Source organism: Pogona vitticeps, chromosome 2, assembly GCF_051106095.1.
Source record: "Pogona vitticeps strain Pit_001003342236 chromosome 2, PviZW2.1, whole genome shotgun sequence".
NCBI lineage: Eukaryota > Metazoa > Chordata > Lepidosauria > Squamata > Agamidae > Pogona > Pogona vitticeps.
Genome location: NC_135784.1, coordinates 162,053,893 through 162,070,937, shown reverse-complemented (window position 1 = coordinate 162,070,937; position 17,045 = coordinate 162,053,893). Strand labels below are relative to the sequence as shown.

Below are 17,045 nucleotides of genomic sequence, written 5' to 3'. Positions count from 1 at the left end.
ATTTCTCAGGAAAGAAAACGCTACTCGCATGCTGCATTCACAAACAGGCACGTACATCCATCTAAACGCACAGTTCTAGCACTGCACATTCACCCATTCAGCTGAATGACCATTATTACATTTGTGGTGCTGTGTCACTTCTTTGCTGCCTGGAAATTTGGTTTCCATTTTTTGGTCTTTTAAATGTTTTGGACTTCAGCTCCCAGAATATCTTCCCATTAGTTATGCTGGCTGTGGCTGCTGAGGTCCCAAACATCTGGAAGCCCAAAGGCTGAGAATGATTAGCCAAGGGTAGACAGATTTTAAAAGAGAGAGCAGAGCACTTGTGTCTTTCGTTGTAATGTAGAAGAAGTGATTTCCGTGCGTGCAGCCTGTCCTGCAGCTTTACTGGCCGAAATCCTTCTTTTGTGTAACAACTAAAGCTGCATGTGCGCTGTCATCATCTGTTTCTGGCTGCCTGAAGGTGCAATCTTGCCCTCCAATATTGCACCATCCTTTCTCTCTCCAGGCCCTTTGCACTGGCAAGGCTGACTAACCTTTTAATTATACCACGACAACACACTCCAACATATTATGTGCATGGCTCAAATGATATGTGCTGAGTTTTTTGAAATCTCAGTAAAATAAGAGGATGATCAGGAAAATTATCTAGTTTTGTGACAGACCTCAGAATATTCTCTTGAGCTGCCTCTGACATTTGATGGGAGAAAAGGCCACACAGCTGGCTCACCACCTCATTCTCTAAACTCTCCTCCAGGGTGATTGGGAAAGCTGCCTCGTTGCCAGACTTTATTTCATCTCCTTTACTGCTCAACGTCTATGTTAAATTGCTGGGAAAAGGTGACTGGCACCAGCATTGGATCTATTTTGAACCACTAGGTCACATAATGTCTTGCTTGACCTTGGAGCAGGGATCTTGGGCCTTCCAAAGAGTGTCTGGACAGCTGTGGTTGGACAGCAAAGGGCCAACAGCCTGCAACTGAATCCAGACAATATAACTCACTGAGCTATTCAGCCACCGAGAGTTGGGATTGCCCGAGTCTAACTGTGAAGATACCTAGCCAAGTAAAACGAAGCGTAGGTGGGGCTCCATACATATCTATGAAACAAGATCTGTATCTTCCACCAGGAAATAACTATGCTATTGGAAAGTCAGCATAGCCGAGTAAGCTCAATGTTCAGTCAACCTATTCTCTGGGAGGAAAGTCCAGAGGGAAATTTCAGTAGCTGGAGTTGGGCCTCCGGACAAGGCTCCCTCCCCTCCCTCCCACAACCAAAGGCCTCCAGAGTGCTAAGCAATCACTCATTCTGCGACACCACACTGAGAATCTCAACTTTTCCTTACATAAAGACAAACAGGGTTCTGACCAAATGCACAAGTATTCTAGAGGACTCTATCCCTGCTCCATTAGGCGGCCAGCCTCTTTTCTCTCTCTCTCTCTTCTGCAGTGGGGACGTGGATTCCCTTTCCATGAGGAAGGGAGATTCAAGGCTTCTTAATCTTGCCAATAACAAAGATGTTGGACAGCCTGCTGGCAAAGCTGTTACCTTTGGCATCAATACGGAAGCACCAGGGATGCAGTTGATGGTCACATCAGTATGTCCCAAGTCACCACACACAAGTTGCCTGTGTCAAACGTGATTAGGTCTGCAATCTTGCCTGTCTCCAGGCTAATCTGAATAGTGTTCCTCACCTTAATGACACAATCAAAATGGCAAACAGTCTCGCCATTGTTAGTAATAAAGTGCCCATGAAGATCTTTACTTTGCACAGCTTGTACTTTGCCTTTTTTTTGGTGTGTCATTCAGTGAACAAGCATCCTTCTGTGTCATACACAAAGTGCAGGTGCTCACTGGTTTTCTTGATGATGATTACATTTATAAAGAAGGGGATGTCCATGTGGCCTTAGCCATGAATCTCGATAAACCACCGCGTACTGTTCTTATTGACTTTGTCAGGGTATTTATGAGCCTGTTCCTGAGCAAAATGGTGAACAGAAGGCACTCCCTTACTTTGTGGGAACCTGTGGGTGGCTAGGGTGCCTTGGCTGTGCTCTGCCAAGAAAGGGCCACCATTTCCACTCCAGAGAGGATAGTGGTTCTCACTTAGATGTAGTTTTGCATTAGCAAAAAGCAAAGCGTGCTGCTTCTATACCGCCCCATAGCGCTTCAAGCACTCTTTGGGTGGTTTACAAGTTAATTATGCAGGCTACACATTGCCCCCGCCCCAGCTGGGTACTCATTTTACCGACCTTGGAAGGATAGAAGGCTGAGTCAACCTTGAGCCGGCTACCTGGGATTGAACCCTGCCCGGGTCGTGAGCACAGTTTTAGCTGCAGTACAGCAGTTTAACCGCTGTGCCATGAGGCTCAGTGCATTAGGGTGCAAGTCTATGTACTGTACCAGCTTCTGCAGCAGAAAGCGGTAATAAACCATCAGAATACACTGCATGTTTCCAGGTGAACATTATTACTTGGAGAGGATAGATGGCTCAGGGACTTAAATACATTTGGCTGAAATGTTAGAGGTTCTGAGTTCAGTTCTCCAGCGTGTGTCCCAGGAAAAGAGCCAACCTCTTTAGTCTTGAACAAACTGCACTGTCCATCAGAAGAAGAAAATGTGGACCGCTTCCAAGAGTATACCTACAAATCCTTGGCTAGAGTTACTATAAGTTGGAATTTAATTGATGGCTGGCAATGATTATTATCGGGCATAATGAGTGCCAGGGCTTGTTCATTTTACTTAATTTTACTTGATTTACTTTTCTGTACTGCAGTAGATGGTGGCTAAATTTAGACTCTTGAACTGGTATCATGCTTCAGACATGCATTAAATAAACTTGAACTTGAATTTATTGTACTGTACAGTCAAAGATGCAAAAGTACAAGGATAAAAACATTACATAAAATATACAAAACAAGTTAGATATCAAAAGATAACAGGAATATGAAACTTGAATCATACATCTATCTTAACACAACACTTTACGAATTCTTAAACCTGAGAATAAAAACTTAGCCACTGACTGTGATATTAATTGGTTCTCTCCGGACAGCAGAAACTTAAGGTAGTCTGCGGGAAGTATACTAATGCATTTACACATTATTGGGTAGAGGTAATGGGTACGTTCAGACTTATATAAACTACATTCTAGAATGGTGTGTGCCAGGGACTCAACTGTTTCTTCCCCACAGGGGCATATCCTCTCTCCATAAGGAATGTTATTACACCGCCCTTTTAACAAGGCTGAGGGAAAGCAATTGAATCTAGCCCTTGAGGAGCCAAAACGAAACAATTTAGTTATACTTACAAAATGGGAGCATTCCCAGAAAGCATACGGCAAATTTGCTTTAAATAATATTGTCCCCTTGGAGAGAAATAAAAATGTGTCTGCTTCTGCCTTTTTCGGCAACTTACAAGAACATAAGAAGAGCCCTGCTGGATCAGGCCAAGGGCCCATCTAGTCCAGCTTCCTGTATCTCACAGTGGCCCCACCAGATGTCTCTTGAAGCACACGAGACAACTAGATGCCTGTCTCCTGATACCCCTCGCCTGCATCTGGCGTTTGGAGGTACCTTCCTTTAAGCCATAAAAAAAACATTTTAAAAAAGAGAAGAAAAGTGTGCTGCTTATTTACTGCCCGAGAGCACTGAAAGCCCCCTCTGGGCTGATCAAAATTTCCTTATTCCCCCAGGCGCTCTCTTATTCATGCATGCTCCATCGAAGGTCCTCCTGCACTGTTTCTAATTTCCCTATTTAATATGAGTTATGCTATATTGCTGTCCCCTTCATGGATTGCTGCCTTGTCATGGCGAAGGGGCTTGAGTAACTCAGAGAAGCTATGGGCTATGCCGTGCAGGGACACCCAAGGCGGACAAGGTCATAGTGGAGAGTTCTGACCAAGTCCTCCTTGCCTGCTGCTGTTTCCAGTCACCTCTTCGGACGAGGTTCTGCCCACGTCCTGCCTGCCTGCTGTGCTGAGTCCAGTTTGGACAGAGAGTGCCACTGTGTGATCAGGATGAAAAGTGAAGCCCCTGAAACTAGCAATGTTGAAAAGGTCATATATCCAGTCCAGATGCTCCACTGGGCTATCCGTCTGAGTCTGACTTACATCACATAGGAGGCTAGGCTAGAATCCTTTTTTCCCCATACTCCATCATCTTCCATTTGTTCGGCTTTTCCAGGAAGGTTTGTTCAAACAAGCCACTTCTTCCACACTGGCATCAGAAATGGGGCAGCCTTGAGGTCTCTAAAGCAGTGGTGCCCAACCTTGGGCCTCCAGGTGCGTAGTCTAAGGGATACATTAACTCCTGCCTGGTGAGTCCAGCCTCCTCAGGCTTCATTCCCAGTTCCTGCCTGCGTATTCCAGCCTTGTACCTTTTCCGGGCACCCCTATGCCAACATGTCCGGTGTGGTCCCACCCAAACCTGAGTGTTTCTGTTGTGTGTGTCCCTCTCTATTGCCTCTATAGGTTGGCAGAAGCTGGGACCAGCAAGGGGGCATAGCTCACCCCGTCTTACAGATTCGAACTGCAGTGGTGAACTTCCAATCAACAAGCCCAGTGGCTCAGCGGTTTAACCCGCAGTGCCATGGTCTACTTCAAATGCTATTTGCTGGATTCGGTGTCCTATCCTCCTTGAGTGCCCCCAATGCCAATGTGGCAGGGCCATACTGACTCTAAGAGCTACATTAAGGCCTGCTGTCGATTCCAGCCTCCTTGGTCCATGTTGTTCCCAAGTCCTGCAGCCCCTTCCAGCTTCCTTGGGCTACATTGCAAAGGCCTGCCTGCTGATTCCAGCTTCCTTGGGCTTGATTCTCAAATGCTGTTTGCTGAATTCAGCATCCTAACCTCCTCAGGCCCCCCCAATGCCAACGTGCCAGGGGTGACTCTAATCCTTCCTGGCAGCCAAAAAGAGCACATTTTAGTTCTTTTTGGAGGTTGCCTTTATCCCCCTTAATGGCAAACGCCTCCCTCGTGCTCATCCATGTGGCAGATTTCTGCCACTACACCACCAATGCTTCCCCCAATGCCACCCTATCTGCTAAGAATCATGTTGGTACCTGGAATGTCCAAATCCCACATCTATAATCCTGCCTAGGAAGACAGTGTCCGATAGGGCCACAGTCTATGTTGCTGCCAACTACCTCAGTGACCGATGGGGCCATGATCTACTTAGCGGCCAAGTGCCTCAGTTCCCGATGGGGCCAAAAAGCCTACTTTGCTGCCAAATACCGCATTGCCTCCTGGGTGCAAACTCTACTTCACAGGCAAATGTGATGTTGCTGAAGACAAACTCAGTGCCTCATGCCTCTGTGTGCTACCTCAGTGCCAAAGATCTGAGGCCATATATAACTCCCTCAATGCCATGGGCTTCTGTGTCGTGTGGTAAACTATCCTGGGGTAGTTATTCACTCCAATTTGTGAGTGAATAACTCGGATGTCCACTGTCCAAACTTCCCCAAACTTGGTAGGCATGCTGGGGAAGGACATAGGAAGCTTTGTCCTTCCCCAGCACGCCTTTGTCTTTCCCCAGCACATAGGTGTGATTCAGGATTCTCTAAGTCCCTGAGGGCAGCTTTCCTGCGGGTGTTCTTCTTGTGACTATATAACTCAGGGCTCCATTAACCAATGTTCACTAAACTTTCCGGACTTGTAGAAAACAGTCTGAGGAAGCTTCCCTGCAAGTTTGGTGTCTCTAGGTGCTTGGGGGCCAGTTTTATAGCATTTAATGCAAAGACAAATTGATGAATTGATTCGTTGAAGAATATTTATATTCATTGATTCGTTAACCTTGACAAATCACAAATCAAATCACCATTTTTTTTATTCATCCCCATCTCTAGTTGAAACTGGCTCCTTTCCCCTATAGATCCAGAATCACTCATTCCAAGCTTCCATTCCTAAATTTTCTTTAAATGTAACTTGGATTTTTCTGATTTCAGTTTCTACACCACCTATCACCTTTCCCCTTCCTTCTCTCTTATGCCTTCTGGATTCTGCACTGTTTCCACCTTGTCCCTTTCCCTCCATTGATGTTGCGTTTCACAGCCTTTGGACAGCAGCAGCACCAGGTGGCTCTTCTGCCTTCTAAAAACTGGAAATCTGAGTCTCCAGTAGCATTACAGAACAGGCGGGGAGGGAGGGGGTAGCCCCCAAGTGGGGGGGGGGAATGAAGTGAACTGAAAGGGATTCATTTGATCCTCCAATAATGTCACATAAACTAATCCAGATCAATGGGCAACAGAATCAAACAGAAGCAAAGAAAATGTGTGGATGAGCCCTTAGATTGGAATTTTTTAAAAATCTGTTTTTCCATCATATAATAAAACATCATGGAATTAATGCTCTATTTTTGTTGTTATTTAGTCGTTTAGTCGTGTCTGACTCTTTGTGACCCCATGGACCAGAGCACGCCAGGCCCTCCTATCTTCCACTGCCTCCCGGAGTTGGGTCAATTTCATGTTGGTTGCTTCGCAGGCACTGTCCAGCCATCTCATCCTCTGTCATCCCCTTCTCCTTTTGCCATCACACTTTCCTAACATCAAGGTCTTTTCCAAGGAGTCTTCTCTTCTCATGAGATGGCCAAAGTACTGGAGCCTCAGCTTCAGGATCTGTCCTTCCAGTGAGCACTCAGGGTTGATTTCCTTTAGAATTGATAGGTTTGTTCTCCTTGCAGTCCAGGGGACACTCAAGAACCTCCTCCAGCACCACAATTCAAAGGCATCAATTCTTCGGCGGTCTGCTTTCTTTATGGTCCAGCTCTCACTTCCATATATCACGACAGGAAAAACCATAGCTTTGACTATTCAGACTTTTGTTGGCAAGGTGATGTCTCTGCTTTTTAAGATGCTGTCAAGGTTTGTCATCACTTTCCTCCCAAGAAGCAGGCGTCTTTTAATTTCGTGGCTGCTGTCTCCATCTGCAGTGATGCTCTATAGTAATTATTTAATCTCATATATGTTGTCCATTTATGATGTTAGATTTTGTATCTGCCTATTGTTTTCCAATAGATGTCCAGACTGGCTGGATAGCTCTGCTGTTTGGATCTCTGGATACAGAGCTAGAGATTGGGAGTTTGCGTCCCCAGCTGTTCTTGTACACACACACACACACAGAGAGAGATAGAGAGAGAGAGAGAAAGAGAGAGAGAGAGAGAGAATATATTGTCATGTTCCCGGGGGTTTCAAGAATAGAGTCCAATAAGCCAGTCCAATATCAAAAGTTCAGAGAACGCAGAGCTGATATTAAAATGCCAAAGCCAAATCAGAAACCGTAATCCGAGGTCAGGGTCCAAAGCCGAATCACACAACATAGTTCAGGGTGAGAGTCCAAAGAACAAGTTTCAAGGTAGTTAACCCCTCAGGTTCTGGATCTTCAACTGAACTCATGACATGTATATAGAAGCAAACCCTACTGAGTTTAGTGGTTTGTTTCAAAGTAAGTGGGTATAAGGTTTGTTCGTACAATCTTACCATATAGTTTTAAATCCTTAAAATATCCCTGTCAGATATACCCCACTATTTTCAGTTACCTTGCTTCTTTGAAACTGTGTTTATTGATATCATATTCACTATCTTGTTGTCATATTTTAATATGGCCACTCCCACATTACAAAGACTATTGTGTTATTAATAAAGCTGTTGGGGATTTTTAGAAGGTACCAGAGAGAGATGTCTTATACATCAGGAGCACTGTTCACATCCATGATTTCAGCATGTTTGCGTGAGTTTTCCCCATTTTGCTAAATAATTATGTAGAATTTGTGTGAGACAGTTTTTCATTATTGGCTCTGAAGAAGAGATTATCTCTACAGATCATATGGCTGAATGAGATAAAACTGGTAGTCAGTCTGATCATGTTAATCTTTTGTTCAGGAAAATTTCAGAAAATGGATCTGAAATTAAATCACAGTAGTAAAACATAACATTATTTTCATTTACTTCTATTGTTCAACAGAGGGAGCAAAATTTTAAATATCACTCTAAAGGCACAGTATATGTGGATGGTGTGTTACTTGCAAGCAGGGATTGCACCTGGATTCTAGGATCCATACAGACTACGCCTGTTCATCTGATCAGCTCCCAAACCTAGTTCAATGCATTCCAATGGGGGAGAAAAAAATTGACCAAAAATTAACGAAGAGTCAGAACAAAGCCAAATTAAGTTTGCAAAAGTTTTACAAGGTGCACTAACGATCCTAGCATTTAAAACAGTTTTTGAACATTTTAAGACACTTTAAAAATAAGAAAAACAGACATCGTTAAGCGAAACAGGGGGACCTAAACTGTCATCGCTAAGCGAGGCAAGGTCCCGAACATCGCTATGCGAAATTTCTCCATAGGGAACATCACTAAACAGAACGCAAAATCGCTCCAAAAACCTCATCGCTAAGCAAATACATTGTTAAACGAGGATATGTGTTAAGCAATATTATTTATTTAAAATATTTTTTACCAAATCTTTCTCCTTAAAAAGACCCCAGGTGGCTTACACAATTAAAAGACAGTGAGTATGTATATAAATACTAAAAAGGATCAAACAAATACAAAAAAAAGTAGGCAACACCAAAAGACATTCAAAGCATTAAGGTACAACTATCCATTAAAAAAAAACCCCACTCAAACAGCCAATCACTCAGGGAAAGTCTGCCTGAAGATAAAGGTCTTCACCTAGTTGCAGAAGGACAACAAAGGTGGGGCCAATCTAGCCTCCTGTGGGCGGGAGTTCCAAAATCTGGGAGCATATTAATATTGGATATTAATATTGAGAATGGGATTTTCAGATTGTTTGGACTACAAATCCCAAAATTCTCCATTCTGGAAGTACTAACTGGTAGACAGACACTTAAATATGACTAATTTGGGAGAAAGACCTAAACTGGAAGGCTTTGAGGCCTAGCTAGGCCTAGCTCTACCTAAGCTATCCTGTTCAGAAAGAAAGCTCCCAGATAGCAATGGACCAAGAACAGGAAGCTTTAGTAGAGCCAGGCCTGGCTGAGCCTCAAAGCCTTCCCGTTTACGCATCTGTCTACAAAATAGAACTCCAATGATGGAGAATCATGGGATTTGTAGGAGATTTTTTAAAAATCCTATCTCTAATTAATACTTCATAGAATCAAAGAATCACAGAGTTGGAAGAGACCACAGGGGCCATCGAGTCCAAGCCCCTGCCATGCAGGAACTCCATCAAAGCACTCCCGACAAATGGCCATCCAGATTAAAAATCTCCAGAGAAGGAGACGCCACCACACTCCGAGGCAGCCTATTCCACTGCCGACCAGCTCTGACTGTCAGGAAGTTCTTGATGAGATTCAGGTGGAATCTCTTTTCCTATAGTTTGAAACCATTGCTCCTTGCCCTAGTATCTGGAGCTATGGAAAACAAACCTGTCCCTTTCTCAACATGACATCCCTTTAAATATTTAAACATAGCTATCATGTCCCCTCTTAACCTTCTTTTTGTAAGGCTAAACATTACCATCTCCCCCAGCCGCTCCTCATAGGATATGGCTTCCAGACCTTTGACCATTTTGGTCGCCCTCCTCTGGACACGTTCCAGGTTGTCAACATCCTTCTTGAACTGAGGTGCCGAGAAATGGACACAATACTCCAGTTGAGGTCTGACCAAAGCAGAATAGAGTGGTACTATCAATTCCCTTGATGTAGACCCTACAGTGGTGCCTCTCTTAACGAGTGCCCCGTTTAACGACGAATCCGCATAGCGATGTTGATTTTCCGATCACTAAAGCGATCGCATTGCGATGTTTTAAAAGGCCAAAAATTGCATTGCGATGATCGGTAAGGGTTTCGCTTACTGATCGTTGCACTGCGATTTTTAAAACATCTCATCGGCGGTTCCAAAATGGCACTGGGTAAACAAAATGGCCGCCCGCAGTGGTTTCGCACAGTTTCCTCGCATACCGGGTGGCGAAAATGGCAGCCGTATGGAGGATTTCCGCATAGTGGTGAATTTTTTCCCCATAGGAACAGATTAAACATGTTTTAATGTGTTCCTATGGGGTCTTTTGCCCTGCGGGGCACCACTGTATATTCCTACTGATACAACCAAGAATTGCATTGGCTTTCTTGGCAGCCACATCACACTGCTGACTCGTGTTCAGTTTGTGGTCTACCAAGACTCCTAGATCCCTTTCACAGGTACTGTTGTCTAGCCAGGTGTCTTCCATCATATCTGTGCAGTTCAGTTTTCATAGTCTGTAGCATAGTCCATTCCTGGATTTCAATGTCTTCAATGACAGGAAACGAGCAAATCTAGTTTTCAGGTTTTTACCCTGGAAAATTAAGAAGCCTCCATCTCGTTTCATAGTTTGGATTTGAAGAGAGACAGTTGCCAGAAAGTTTACAACTCCTTTCAGTAATCCCTGAAAAGAAGATAGAACTAGCTTTTTGTTTTCATTGCTGGCTGGGTGAAGAGATTCTGTTTTTTCTTATTAGGGAAAAGGTCTTATGTTAGTTGTTTTTGTTAGGCTTTTGATTCCAAGAGATTCTTTCACATTTTCATATTAATTATACTTAAGCAAATGTATTTCAGATTTTTAAAAACTATTTTAATGGTGGAGAGACTTTCAACTGGAACCTTCCAACACAGTGACTAATTTCTACTTGTTTTTCAAGGGTTTTTCCAGATATATAGAACACAGATACTCAAATAAATAGAGAAATTACTTCAGCATGATTCCTGTGTTTTTCTCCATAGAATTGAGGTAGAACATTTCTGCAAGGATTCCCAGAAAAATTAGATGGGAGGTCGGGGTGTACAGATGGACAGATGGACCAACCGCCTGCCCAACTGATAGGTGGATGGATATTAGAGTGCAAAAAAACTATGTGAGAGTCTATGTGGGAAAACCGTTCCTTGGGGAAGAGCCTGTGGCTTTTCTGCAGGACTCTCTCCCAGCCTCCAGGGTCCATGCGGGGTCTGTGCTCGAGTATGATCTGGGGAAGAGGTGCTGTGTTAGGACCTCTGAGCTCCCACAAAAGGGACGGTGAAATAAAAAAAAGGCACCAACTTTCCCTGCGTTATGGTCTTTTCCAGAGAACTTTGCCTTCTCACGATGGGCCCAAAGTACGACACCACCCGTTTTATCACGTTTCTCTCCAGAGATTGTTTAGGCTTGATTTGATCAAGGACCCACTTGTTTGTCTTTTAGAAAACCCACTGAAATGAATGAAAGGTGCTTGGTCTAGCCAGCGGAATCCCCATTTGGAGGAGGGCTAACCATAGCTTTAATCCAAAAGTTCTGGCTGGTACAAGTTGGTTGATTTTTAGGCATGTGAAGTCATTCGTAAATTCATTGTCCCCGCCCCCACCCCTACCATTAAGATGCAACAGATTGTCCTTGTTTCCCAACCTAAAACATTGCAAGAGAGCTACTTTGCCCCACAACATTTCACAAACCAGCACTTCTTTCTTAAATAGTCCTTCAAGGATGCTTGTTCCTTACCATCTGCCGAAGATCAATCAGACACCAAAAATGTTCCATTTACATGACTGGCAATGCTTTTCTTTTGCGCCTGAAAAGTTGAGAATGAAGCACAACTCGCCTTCCAAGACCTTGGGGCCACATGGGCTAGAAACATGGCTATATGTTCAAATGAAGGCTGAGATAGTTGTGTTGTTTGCAAATAGGAACAATCCTTCCTTATTACAAGCTCCTGCTCGTTTGCAGACCCATAAACCTGGCCCCTAGAAAAAGGTTCAGGTCCAAGTGCTGTTCTCTTCTGCGGCTGGAAGATGCTCTCAAAGCAGCCTTTTCAATCTGGTAGCCTTCGAGGACAACAACTCCCATTCTCCCCAGTAGCACGACCCACGTGGGAAAGGCTGCTCTAGCATGACCCTGGAGAGTTGCAGCCTGCCAGAGCGTCTAACCCTGGGCACAGGAACCAATGGTGATGCGATGTGCTCCAACACGGTCCATTTATGCCACTGACAATATGGAGTCCTGTTTCAGTCAGCCCATCACCCGGAATTACGCCTTTGGGGCCAGGGGTCAAGCTGGTACCCAGGCTAGCTTAACAGTCCCCAGGGCAGAGGGCAGGAACCTGGGCACCTAGCCCGGCATGAAAAGCTCTGCAGTGGTGGCGCCGTCCCTGAATGGCCCCAGCCTACTTGAATTTCAGGTGGTTATTCTACACTGAGTAGAAATGTGGACAAAACGGCCCAAGATGGGATACATTCAGATATTTACGTTTGTGCTCGCTTCTGACCAAGCTGTTCATATACCCACCTCCAATCAGCCACCACATCTGGGCAGGAGTCCACTGTGCCTGCTGTGGAAAGAGATACACAACCATTGGCTGTCTCCCTGGACGAAGAGGGTGCCTGTTGCACCTCCCGGTGATGGCTAGTTCGGCTGGACTGCCGGCTACTGGGCTGCTCCCTCACTGCCTCCTTCTGCAGAGAAGCTGCAGATGGATGGGAAGCACCGCTCCCTTTCTACAAACTGTGGTCAGGACAAGGGAAGCTGGATTAATTCTACGCCGGGGCCATGCCTAGAGCTCAGCGGATTTCAGAAGACGAGGAGTAAAGGCGCTCCTCCGGAAACGAACCACCCTTAATGGAGGCACATGCCAGGGCAGAGTCTTTGCGGGTGGAAAGTTGTAGAACTTTGTCCATTCCAAAGTGTCGTAGGAACGTTTGCAATGGGGGATCTGCAACACTTGGGATCTACCTATGAATCCACTTGGATGGGGATCCAGTTTTCAGAGTTTCACCATTCTCTTTGCCCTTAAAAATGCCCATACTGTATTAAGGGAAAGCGTGCATCAAAGCACCTTTGTGGGTAAGGGCATGAGGAGCCCCACAACAGAGGGGAAAGTCTAGCCACAATGTACACACCTTAAGGAGGGTACACACAAAAATTAAACACGGGGAAGGGAAAAGGCAATGTGTGGGGGACCCCTCCTCAAGCTTGCTAAGCTGTTGTGTGATTCTACAGTTGCAGAGCATACTCTCCTGGATACGATGCAGCTGCCTCTGACGAGAGACGAGTGGCTACCTATTCTTCCCCTTTCCGGTAGAGATAGAGAGCTAACTTCAAAGGCCTTTCTTTTTCCAATCCTAATTGGCATTATGCAACCCTGCCCTATCAGTATACTGTCAACTATCTGTAAGCTTGTTAAAGTAATAAAGGGGAGTCCTCCTGGGGGCGTTGCCCAGAGGTGTGTGGAGACGTGTGTGCAGAGGGCTCCGCTGGCAGACATCTCTGTGTGTGACTGACTTCTTCAACTTCTCTCTCTAAGACGAATTGCTTTCTTAATTACTTGTGATCACCTGAACTATCAGCCTTCTCATCCTGCGACCACTGCAGGAATGTCTCCCGGTTTCCAATGTTCAGAAAGAACCCCAGTGGCTTCCAGTCAACCCTCGCCCGTGCAATTTTTCCCTTATCAAAGGAGCCGGGAAAACAGACTGGCTGGAGTCAGGGGCATTGCTCTTCTCGGCTGGAGGCCAGAGCACCAGAGAGACTGGGGGCAGCCTCATCGCGTTCTACTCCTTCCCTGCAGGCTCCTGCACCCACCAGAGCTGCTGTTTTGTGGACCTGCAAACCAGTCTTAATGTCACCTAATCACCAGGTCTGTATCTAGTTACTTATATTGTTGGCAGGGTTATATTATCTCCCCCCCCCCAGATGTATCTGAAGCTCAGATCTGAAGAGGACTGTTGCTTATGTTGAGTGTCTTCTTTCCTGGCTAGCATTTTCTCCCTTCCACCCAGCCAGGGTCAGGGCACCTCGTTGCACAAACAACACACCCAACCTCACATCGGCACCTTGAGGACTACTCCCTCTTGCTGCACTGGCAGCATTTGCTGGCTGGATAGCTCGATGGGATAGGCAGAGGCAGGGAGTTCGATTCCCCACCTCCTCTGCCTCCTGGGAGAAGAGCCAGCCTAGGTGGCCCTGGGCAAGCTGCACAGTCCCAAGATTGCCCCTAGAGGAAAGGCAGGGTAAAGCACTTCAGATTATACCTGGAAAACCCTGGAAAGGATCACAAATTAGAATTGACTTGATGATGTGTGCGCACGCATGCATGCACACTCAAACACAGAAAATGTATGTATGAACTGGAATGAAAGCAGATCCACCAAAATCACAGATATAAATCTCTATTTTTATGAACTTTGTTCCCTATTGGAGTCATTCCTTTTTTTAAAATCATAATTCATTTGCATATCATACCAGATAGAAATATCATCCACAGTTCAACACTTTTGTTTTCTTTTCTTTTTAAAATAAGTCTGCAGGGTCCTGATTTCCAAAGATTTCCCCACTTCGTTCAGCTGAAGCAAATAGGCCGTATACATTTAACTGGCAGCCTTGTTTAGTGGGTACAATTCCCTTCTGTCTCAAGGGCTCACGACTTGCCCTTTTGACAAGTTCAGAAGCACCCTGTGGTGCATTTGCCTTTGGCAAGTGAAGGGAGGGAGGGAGGCCATAGCCTTTGGAGGAGGGCGACCTCGCAACGCCTTTGAGCGCCCAATGGTGGCATATAGGCAACCTTGGCTTCTGTGCTTAGAAAAGAAATCCGTTTGGGAGCTTTCTCCAGATTACCCAAATGCTACTTTCCCCAATGGGGCCAGATTCAGGCAGACCCCTTGGGACCCAAAGTTTGTGACAAGGATGTTTTAACTGGGATTGCTCAACTTTTTCAACTATGGCTTATTTCACCGGGGCATGTGCAGAATAATTTTCCCAGTCCAGATTGGGAAACTGTAGCTAAACCCAGCAGCTCTTGATGGCTGTTCTGAAATATCAACCAGTCCAGAATGTTAGCTGCTAACATTTCTGGGCTCTTGCTCTTGTTGAGATTACTATCAAAGATACAAATAGAAACAGATAGAAATATATACACTTTGTTTGAAATCAGGAGAAATAAGATAAATACAAGTGGTGCCTCGCAATACGATTTTAAGTAATTCCGCAAAAATTGTTGTCTTCTGAAAAAATGGTCTTGTGAGGTTCCCTATGCATCGGTCTAAAACAAAGTCTTGCGAAGCATCAGTTTAAAAAAAAAAAGGCTTACGAACCACGGTCAGAGAAAAAACATCTTACGAGGCACCATAGTGATCGCAAAAACCAATCGCCTTGCGGTTTTTCATCCCACGAGGCAATCGTCTAGCGAGGCACCACTGTATTCTATCTCGCTGTTCTATAGTCAGTTCATTCCACAGCAAAAGGAATTTGACTTGAAGTTCCAAATTCTGCATCAGAAAACTATCCCTCAGCAGTATCAGGTCCTGGTGGCCAGGTGGCTCCGTGGAGGGGTATTGTGACAAGTCCTTGGTTGTCACAGAGCTGCTTCCCTAGTGGCCCTGGGGGAAGGGGCCTGAAAAATCCTCATTTCTTTTGATCTTCAGCGTGGGAGAAGTACCCAAAATGTGAGTCTGTTCATTTTTAACCCTCCCCCTATGATCGGCTGGCAGGCTGCAGTTTCATATGGAGGGTATAAGAGGTGCTGTCTTTGGAGAGAGCCGGTGAGCGAGGCATGCTGCCGGCCCTTTTCCCCGAGCGCCTGAGCCACCCTCGAGCGATGCCTGAGATCGGAGCTCACTCCTGGCCCATCCTCAAAGAGTGCCTCCAAGCTGTCAACAGCAGCTGCCGCGGCCTCTTCAAGGGAAATGGCTCTCTGGCTCTCTTTCTCTCTCGGCACCCCCAGCACCAGCCCGGCTAGCAGCCGACTCAGCACCCAGCAGTCCTTCCTCCTCCTCCTCCTCCTCCTCTTCGTCCTGCTTCAGCTGCCTTGGCTCTGGAGGCTGCCTGGGTTTGCCTCACAAAGTTTGCTCCTCTGTCGTGGTGGGGGTAGCTGCTGCTGCTGAGTGTGCCTTTTTTGAGAGGGGCCCTCAGAGGAAGGTTGCTGGACCTCCGTATGTGTGTGTGTGTGTGTGTGTGTGTGTGTGTGTGCCCGCACACGCACACCTGAGGGCCCCCCGTTCTGTTTAATTTTGCATGTACCGATGGGGGCTTTTCTCCTTTGGCAAGGCGAACTCTGTGAGGTTTTTTTTTTTAAAAAAATGTAATGCCCTCCCCCCTCCCGCTAGGTGGTCGCTCCCTCCCTTCTCCGCTTCTTTGTCCTGCTGCTGCTACTGTTGGTGGTAGTGAAGAAGGAGCTAGAGGGGGTCGTGGCGATGAGGGCTTGCGCGCCTCTCCTCCTCCTCCTCTCCCTCAGAGCCCCAGCCGGGCTAAGGAAACTCCTGGGCGGCTTCCTCAGGCTCTTGCTCTGCTTGGCAGAAAATCTGATCTGGCCCAGCCTCACCCACCTTCTGCCTCCAGCAGCCCCCAGGCAAATTGAGTTTGAGACCCCTGCTGTAACCCACTCTGCGCGGGGCTGCCTCTGGATAGAGTCCGGAAAAGTTGGCGGATCCAAACGTCAGCATCCATCTGGCTGCCTGGGGCTGCTCCCAGGGATCCCATCACCCCTACCCCACGCCCATTATAGCAGCTCCTCTGGCCCCTTAATCCATTTCCAGGCAGCTCTAACTCCAAACCTATAAATCCCGAAAAGGCTTTGATCCGAGCTGCTTCCAAGACCGCCTCTTCCTTGCTGGGCCTGTGAAGTCCATTCGGAAGAAGAAGAAGACTTCTCAGCTCGTCCAGCTTCATGTCGGATGTGGCTACGGGAGAGGGCCTTTTCTGTGGCTGCTGCTCACAGCCTTTGGAACTCCCTTCCACTGGAGCCCTGGCTGTCCCCCTCTCTGCTGTCCTTCCACATGCAGGTCAAGACCTTTCTCTTCCAGCAAGCTGAGTGACCGGCTGCCTCAGTGGAGTTTTTAAACAGTGGGCCTCACTCCTTTGGTTTTTTTTTAAGCAGAAAGGTGGGGTATCAAGGATGTCAACGAAACAAGTCACTCAGCAGAAACGCCTCCGTCCTCCTTGCAGGCCTTCTTGACTTCCTGGCCTGACGGAGCCTCATCCCCCTCATCTCCTCTTCCTTTCCAGGCTTTCAAAGCTCAGTACCTTCTTCCAGAGGAAGGAAACTTCGGGAGAGGAGGGGGCCAGAGGCAGCCTCTGTGCCGCCTGGAGGCTG

General features: G+C 46.3%; 1 pseudogene; it reads right to left on the bottom strand.

The window, feature by feature from the left end:
• Positions 1-1,265: 1,265 nt before the first annotated feature.
• On the bottom strand, positions 1,266-2,076 carry LOC140703716 (small ribosomal subunit protein eS4-like; annotated as a pseudogene).
• Positions 2,077-17,045: the final 14,969 nt, after the last annotated feature.